Below are 8,923 nucleotides of genomic sequence, written 5' to 3' on the forward strand. Positions count from 1 at the left end.
TGTTATTTTAAAAACATTTGCAATTAGCCAAACTATCCAGACTGCAACTTTAGTGATAATTGGTCCCTTGATCCAGGTTTTTTATTGTTATTATTTATTATTATTATTATTATTATTATTAATTATTTTAATGGTTTTCTTGAGATGGGCTCAGGGGCTCACTACATAGCCCCAGCTGGCCTGGAACTTGATATCTACACCATCCCAGGCTGACTTGGATCTCACAGACATTCATTTGCCTCTGTCTCCTAGTGCTGGGATTAAACTCATGTGCCACCATGCTACTATTTATTAAATTTAGTCAAAGGTTTCCATTTATAATTGTTTTATTACATGATGCATGTATTAGTGTAGGATATATTTGTTTGGATGCTGTGCCCATGGTAAATGTAAAATCATTGCTTAAGATCATTAATTCTCTTGATACATTAATGATTTGTGTTTGTAACTTTTTCCTGTAACTTTAAAAATGTTAAAATAAAGGGACTGATGAGATGTATCAGCGAGTCAAGGTGCTTGCTGCCAATCCTGACAACCTGAGTTCTATCTCTGAGACCTATATATGGTAGGGACAAGACAAAGAGTGGGAAGGAGAGAACCAACTCTCCCAAATTGTCCTTTGACCACCACACATGTGCTATGGTACACACTCTGCCAAATGAAAGTACTTAAATAAATGGAAATTCAAAGGAAAAAGTAAGATAAAGAAAATTCTTTAGGATAATGAATCACTCACTTTAGGATAGGTAATCCAGAAAGCTGCAATGTTGTAAGGAGCATTAGCGTGTAAGGGAAAAGTCCCACCCCCAACTTTACAGCACAGAGGGCTAATGGTAGTTGGTAGGAAAGGAGGGCTTGCACCTGGGGCAAAAACTCCAATGCTTGAAAGTGGTAAATTGGAAGAGTTTTGCAAAATTCAGGAATAGGTTAGTTACATAAAACATGTAATGTAAAAAGAGCAGACTGCCCTGTTTCTTACGTGTGCTTGGAGCTCAGTCTTAGAGTTTTTATTGTTTAAAAAATTATACATAAAGATTCTTATAAAAAGTCTCCCAGTTTTTAATATTGTTTAATATTTTGAATATAATATGACACACAAAAACATGTTAGCCATTTTTCAGCTCAACTCACATTAATGGATACAGAAAACATAAATGTAGTGTATATTTATGGGGTACCCTGGAATTCTTTGATATATACATATATTATGTGGTATTAAAATTAGGGTCAGCATATTCATCTTAAATGGGCATCATTACGTCAGAGTGAAGTATTTGCATTGCTTTCTTCTCACTTTTTAAAAATGCCATTAATTACTGTACATTATTCTCTACGGTGATCCCTCTGTGCAATAATTTCTTAACTCCAGAATACAGCTTAGTCCCTGTTTAAAGAACCCCCACCATCTTCTTCTTGCTACTTACTCTTCACTGGGTACCACTGTTGTATTATCATCTCCCATGAGATAAACTCTTTTGAACCCCACATATGAATGATATGTACTTCCTGCCCCCTCTTCTGCGATGGTCCCTGAGCCGTGAGTGGATGAGGTTCCATATAGGAGCCCTATCCCACAATCTGCGGTCTCTTATTCTTTAAAACTTGGCCAATTGTGACCTTCTGTGTGCATCACACTCTGCTGAATAAGGAAGCTTACTGGTGAGAGTTGAGAGATGGAGTCTCTCTACCCCTTGTTCCACTGTGTTCCATGAGCCTTAGTTGTAGAGGTTCACCTGCAGGAATAAAAGCCAGGGCTGGTTCATGAACACAGGGAAGCAAAGGCTTCTGGAAGTAGAGGCTACTGCTTGGACCACTGGAAGCTTGCACATGTGAACTTGTGGTAATGGTGGCAACCAGCACAGGACCCACGTAAACTCAGTTAAACAAGGGTTCAAAGGGGAAGAGAGAAATAGGTGGTGGGCTGGCACTAGACTGAGAACTATTCGAGACTGATTGCTGCTGGGTAAGGGAGAGTGTGACTTACATACAATCGCTAGATGGACTGGCTAGACTCCAGTGGACGAATTTATACTGAAGGACATTTGGGTACAAATGGCTGAATAAATAGAACTTAACATGTATGGTGAAATTCATGAGGTCCCGTGGTGGGATGGGGATGGCATGGATTGGGGATGGGGTCTACTTAAGAACTGTTGTATGAACTTACAAAAGCTCAGTTAAAAAATAATATATACTTGTCTTTCTATATCCGTCTTATGTCACTTAATATAATGATCTGTTTTCATACATGTTGAAATCACAATATTTCATTCTCTTTATGGCTTAGTAGTATTCCATTTTTAAGTCAGCTCATCAGTTGAAGAATACTTAAGTTGTCTCCAATTTTTAGCTGTGTGAATAGTGCAGCAATGAACATGGGCAGGTGGCTGTTTCCTCAAAAGACTAAAGTCATCTCCATTGGAGATATACACAGGAGTAAGACTGCTGGGTGATGAGGTAGTTGTAGTTTTAATTTTCTTTTTGTTTTCCACAGTGACTATACTATTTACATTTCCACGAATGTGTGGGAGTGTCCCTTTTCCTCCACATATAACTGCACTGCTGTCCTTAGTGTTTTTGAAAGTGGTCCTTGCTAGAGTAAGGTAATGTCTCATAATTTTGATGTTTTTTTCCTGATGATCAGTGATACTGAACATTTAAAAAATATTTTATTTATTATTTTTAAATTTTTTTAATTTGTATGCCTGCATGTAAGCAAGTGCACCCATGTCGTGCAATGCCTGTAGAGGATGGAAGAGGCCATTGGAGCCCCTGAAGCTGGAGTTACGGACAGTTGTTAGCTGCCGTGCAGGTCTTGGGATTCATATCCAGGTCTTATGTAAGAACAACCAGTGTTCTCAACTGCTGAGCCATCTCTCCAGCCCCTGACACTGAACATTTTTGTGTTCTATATTTTTATGGTTTCTTTCAGTAAATGTTTATTTAGGCCTATTGCTGATTTTTAAAGTGGAGTTTTAGCTTCTTGCCTTGCAACTTTGAAGTTCTTTATATCTTCTGGGTATTAGCTTCTTATCTCTTATGTAGCTTGCAAATGTTTTCTTGGATTTTGCATATGCTGATTTTTTTTTCATTTGCTGTACTGTAAGTTTTCAATTTAATTCAGTCTTACTTGTCGTTTTACTTTAGTACTTGTGCCTTTGGGGTTTTGTCCAAGAAATGTTTGCACAGCCCAACATGTTGACACATTTCTTCTCTCCTTTCTTTCAGTACTTTGTAATGTCTAGCTGTGAAGATAAGGCTCTGATTTCATTGTTCTGTATGTGGATGCTCAGTTTTTCAACTTCCGCTTACTGAAAAGCTGTCTGTTCCCTACTGTATTTGTTTGGTGTTCAGAATTGGCTGGTTGCGAATGACTGGGCTTACTTCTAGGTTCCTCTGTTGTGTTTCGTTAGTTTATGTGTCCTTTTTATGCCAACATGGTGCTGTTCCAATTAAAACAGCTTTGTAGTATACTTTGAAATCACATTGCATAATGCCTCCTGCTTTGATCTTTTTGCTCATAGTTCCTTTGGGTATGTAGGTTTATTTATTTTTGTGTAGTTCCACATAAATTTTAAAATTTGTTTTATAATACTGTGTACAATGCAATTGGTCAAATTTGATCATGTCCCATTTACAGCCTGTAACAGGCCTATCCAATCTTTTGGCACTTCAAAATAATGTTATCATTTATGAAGTTTTGGACAGAAGATCACAAAATTAAGTTAGAAAAAAAATTACAAAAACTAAGAAAAACTCACCTCATAATATTTTAAATAAATTTATGATTTTTTGTTGGGCCCAATTCATGCTGTCCTCCACCTCATGTGATCCAGGGACCCCAGGTTGGGCATCCCTCCTAGCAGGTGTCTGGGAGATGAAACCCCAGGCAGAATGCTGGTTGTGAGGCAGTGATTATCTCCTATTGGGCATGTCAAATTGAGAAGTCACATGGTTAGTGTTTAGCTCAGTCTACTGCCTTCTGGGCTGCATGTACACAATGTACTTATGAAGATACGGAGGTGGTAGGTGCTATAGCTTAACAATTTTATTGAAATTACATATGAAGATAATTATTCTACTAACTTGTAATTTTTAAACTCAGAAAACTGAAACCTAAAAATATCTAGTTTTTTTTTTAAGGGTTTCTTGGTTTATTATTTCCATTTAGCTCCAATCTTGATATTTTTATCTCATTCTTCTTTCTTTTTCAGAAGTCCTATTTTGACAGCCAATAAAATCATCTATCTGTTCCTAGGGCAGGTAGAGGCAATGCCTGTCTTAGACTAGTTTCTACACTAGAGGAAGATAAATAAGGCTTTAGCTCATGACACTTGTTCTAAACATTGAACTTCTGACTTGTTTGTGATAGGTTTAGGTATCAACAAAATCACAACACTATGGTCTTTCTGTTTAATACTCTGGAACTCCTTGGGTCAGAAATTTCCTTGGTCTCTGAGCACTAACAATTCTCTTAAGTAGCTTTCTACTTGGAAATTTGTATTTGATTACTATAATGTGCCTGATCTGTCTGAAACATTGAACTGTATTTTAAAGGGCTCAGTATTATTTTCATTTGCTATTTCTGTTTGTTTGATTGCTTTGGTAAAGGAACATAGATTTATTTACAAGACAAACTGGAGAAAGACTTCTGCTTTCTTTCTACCTTTTCTGTAGCTGTGAAACAGATTTTAATGATTAAATTTTTGTAGTTTTCATACAATATAATTTGATGGTACTTAGATCCCCTCCACTAGCCACACTTCCCCTTACTGCCCCCATCCAGTTTAATGTACTCTATTATATATACAATAAGTCCTATAGAATCTAATTTGTGTCTCCAAATGTCCTTCAGTGTGAGTCCATCCACTGAAGCCTAATTAACCTACCAAGAGTCCCATGCTTGAAAGAGACTGTCTCTGCTCCTCCCAACAGTCATCTGCTGCCACAATTTTCTTAGGTGAGCTTGGAGCTTCTCACCCACTTCCTCATGTCTATGCTGGGACTTTTTTTTTTTTTCTGGTTTTAGCTTGCATGGGTCTGTGCATGCTGTCACCTTTGCTATGAGTTTATATAAGTAATCTATATTAAACTTCTGCCTCCCAAGACTCAGGGATCATTGCAAAAGATGGACGAAAAGATTATGAGGCAGAGGTGGTGAATAACCACAAGGAAACAGAATTTATCAGACAGCTGGTCAGCTATTGATTTTTTTAAAAGATCCATTTGAAAAGAAATATCTTGAGTTTCTCAAAGTTTATATGCCTTTTTAATATTTATTCTCTAAACTAAATAAATTAATAAATCCTGATTAAATCACTTTCTCCTTAAACTTACGTTGACTCTGCAGAAAATAAAAGATCTGTTTGTGTGTTTGGGGAGGTGTGAAAACAGCATGCCTACATTTTACTCAATGCATGACTTTCAGTTAGAGTTGAGATGCAATTACAAAGTGAATTGATGAAATTCTTTAGAAAAACCAAGCAGAATTCTCTTCTAATTCAGTGATCTTATTCCAGACAACAGGGCATTTAAAAAACTTATTTGATTTGATGACTCACCTTAAATCTTCACCTAAATTTACTCATAAGTACATCACAGTTTTGGATACTTCTATGTGATTGTATCACTATTTTTTGAGACCTGTACTTTTGGAGCCAGGTACTGAGATTCTTACCTCTCGAGTATCCTTGACAGCTGTGGAAAGTATTTGAAAGTACTTGGGAATATTTCTGTTCATCAGCCTTTTATACTTACTAGATGTATAATAGGGACTTTGCAAAATCTAATTTCATTATGTAAAAGTATGTAGTGTCTATGTTAATCTATACTGATTTTTCTGTGACCTTGACAAATGTCTTACATTTTTCGATTTTTTTCTCCTTCACAGATGCATTTTGTAGGAGTATTCTGAGGATGAATATTTTCAAATCAGTTTGAAATAGCTGAGCACCACATACAGTAAGTAATATGTATTTTTACTTTTTCATTCAATTGCACTCATGCTGAATGCATTTGGCAGACAGTCAAAAAAGAATACACTCTTAGTTACAGTTCTTCACGCTCATGATTGCTGAGGGAAAATGTATACGAAAGTTAAAAAGTAATGAGCTGTTTGCTAGTCTGAATTAAGTTGTATAATTTCAAATTTTCTAATCATTGATTTTACTGTTCTTCTAGATTATTCATATATAACATTCTTACTTATTCTTTAAATGAGATTTTTTCTGATCTTAATTAAACAAAATTAAGGAAATATTAGTGACATTAGCCAAGTGTTGATGTAGCAAATTTTAAAACGAGTATCAGATTAATATATTAAGATGTTTTTACATTAGTCAATTTATATAAGCATTATCTTTGCAATTTCCTCAGTATTTTAAGATCATAATTTTTATTCCCATGTTTAGATGAGACTGAGACACTCAAAGCTTTAATGACTTGCTCAGAATCTCTTCAAACTGTTAAATGTAGATTCCAACAAAGACTTTACACAAATAATTGCTTCCACCAAGTTTCCATTTAAGAGCCCATATATTAGAGTTCAATATGGTCCAATTACTCCTTTGATATTTTGGTTTTGCATCATTACTCTCACAATGCTGAACAGGTTATTTTGTTTGTTTTCTTTCATTTTTTTGTATTATCTATCTTGATGTCACTCCATATTTATTTCAAATGAAACTTCAACTCCAAAATTAGGCAATTTTGAGTTTGTAGGAAATGAATAAAGATATAGATTCATGAAAGGAAATTTATTTGCCACCTAGATTTTCAAATTTCTAAAAAGTTTTCATTCAATTAATCTCCCAGCCAAAGCACAGGCTGGGGATGTAGGTCAGTGACAGAGCTCTTGTTTAAATATGCTTAAGGTCCGAGGCACAGTCCTCAGTATTCTTAAACAAGCAGAAATAATTTACAAAGCACCCACCAGGACTCAGTGCTGTCCTGTATGTTAAAGATCACAGGCACCATGGCACAGAGTTTCAGCTATCATCTCTCAGCTACCTTGGTTACATGAACAGGATGACCTGGAGATCAGTGTTAAAGTAGAACAAGGAGGGGATAATGGCAGTGCTGATATTGTCCATTGTCTTCTAATATGACTATGCCAATAATAAAGGGGCAGAGGTGGTTGCTTAATGATGCAGACTGGATTCAGAACATCAGGCTTTAAGTCTGGAACTGGAGATGGGAGAAATCTAGATATGGAAGATGAACATAATACCTCTTTAAACTTGGTATGTGTTAAACTAATATATCTCTTAGTTACATAAATGTACAACAAATGCTGGTATTCACTTGGAATTGATTTATTTGGATATTTCAATTCAAGTAGGTTTGCTAATTAAGCATTGTAATTTCATAATCATGCCATATAAAGTACTTAATATGGGTATTCAGTGAGCAGTGTTGATTGACATGTTCAAGAAGAAACCAAATTTCAGCCTCCACAAACAGAGAAAAGTGCTTATTTGAGCTTTTGGTGGAAAACAAACCACTCAATCAAATATCCGGTTTGTGTGTGCGTGTGTGTGTGCGTGCGTGCGTGCGTGCGTGTGTGTGTGTGTGTCTGTGTGTCTGTGTGTCTGTGTGTGTGTGTGCATGTTAGGTACAGACATTTGTTGAAAAATATTTTTGTGAACATTTTGGAGAGAAGTGGGGTCAATGGAGAGAAGAGGTAGCAGTTGCGATGCATGTATGGAAATGAAATTCTTATCTTGAGGAAGACAGGGAATATTTATAAAAGCAAAATAGTGACCATTTCCGGTTGCCAGAAATTTTGGGTGTACAATCATCTAATGCTTTGTAAGGAGTTCATGGAAATTGAAATGCTGTGGGCAAGAAAACATTCATCAAGACTCTTTTGTGTGCACTTCACATTCAGCAACAACCTGAGCAGTAAGCTCATGAAAATGACATGTTATCATGCTTGTTTTTTATAGCAGGGAAGAGTGAAATAGAAAGTTTGGATTTTACATCCATAAGAATGAAGCTGGAGGCCTCCATAATTCTAAAGCTTCTTTATGCCGCTAACCTAAATGCTGAGATTCCATGGCTTAGCTAAAGTAATGAAACAGTATTCCCAAACCTCACATAATACATAGGAAGTCTTTAGTAATGAATATTTTATGATTTAATTTCAAATAAAAGAAATAGAAATTGTTTAATACCAAGATCTGATAGGACTATTCAACAATCTAAAATTAATCCCCTTGCAAAATATGCTATTTGGTTAAAGAAATTGTTGCATATAAAAAGCTCCTACTCTAAGGGCAGGAACTATAACCGATGCCTCTACTACACTTTTCAAATTTGATGTGACTGACCACACTTTTTCTTGTAGTAGTCACTCAACCACTTTATGTAGTACAAGGAAGTTAGGGATGAGGTATTCAGATAGACTTGTCTTCTACAGCTGTGTGATGCCACATTACAGTGATGCCTGGAGAAAACCAGCCTGACTCTCAACATCATTAAAAAAAAAATAGTGGGCCTGATCTGCTCTGAGAATTTGTTGCTTTGGATTTCTCCTGGAACTTTGCTCTCTACCCTTTAACTCTCTGTTTATTGAAACCCTTCTTCTAGCATGAAATGGAGAAGGAATAAAGAACCTTATCTTACCAGAGAAGGATTTTCCTTTTCTGATCTCTAGTGTCCCAGAACAGCATACAGGACCATAAACAGATGCTATCAATCTAATCCAGCCTGTTATTTTTAAAATAAATGGGATGGACTACTATCCTCAGGCCTCTTGGGGTAAGTCTATAGCGCAGCTCCCTGCGCCGGGACTCCCTAAGCCTCATTCACCCTTCCACCCCACCCCCCACGCCCTGCCTCCCCGCTGCCGTTCTATACTCTAGTTTGGACCCTGTGCCATTCCTAGTCTTGGGGCCCCAGACACCTGGGGAACCAATACTGT

General features: G+C 36.5%; 1 protein-coding gene across 3 annotated transcripts in view; it reads left to right on the forward strand.

Annotated features, from left to right (window-relative positions):
• Positions 1-8,923, forward strand: part of Galnt13 (polypeptide N-acetylgalactosaminyltransferase 13) — a 652,434-nt gene that overhangs the window by 37,058 nt on the left and 606,453 nt on the right. For all 3 annotated transcript variants that reach the window (XM_029563436.1, XM_008832879.2, XM_029563437.1), the window contains exon 2: positions 5,891-5,961. The gene's annotated coding sequence lies outside the window, so the exon portion shown is untranslated. The remainder of the gene's footprint in view (positions 1-5,890; positions 5,962-8,923) is intronic.

This window comes from Nannospalax galili, unplaced genomic scaffold (genome assembly GCF_000622305.1).
Source record: "Nannospalax galili isolate Female #2095 unplaced genomic scaffold, S.galili_v1.0 scaffold376, whole genome shotgun sequence".
NCBI classification, from domain to species: domain Eukaryota; kingdom Metazoa; phylum Chordata; class Mammalia; order Rodentia; family Spalacidae; genus Nannospalax; species Nannospalax galili.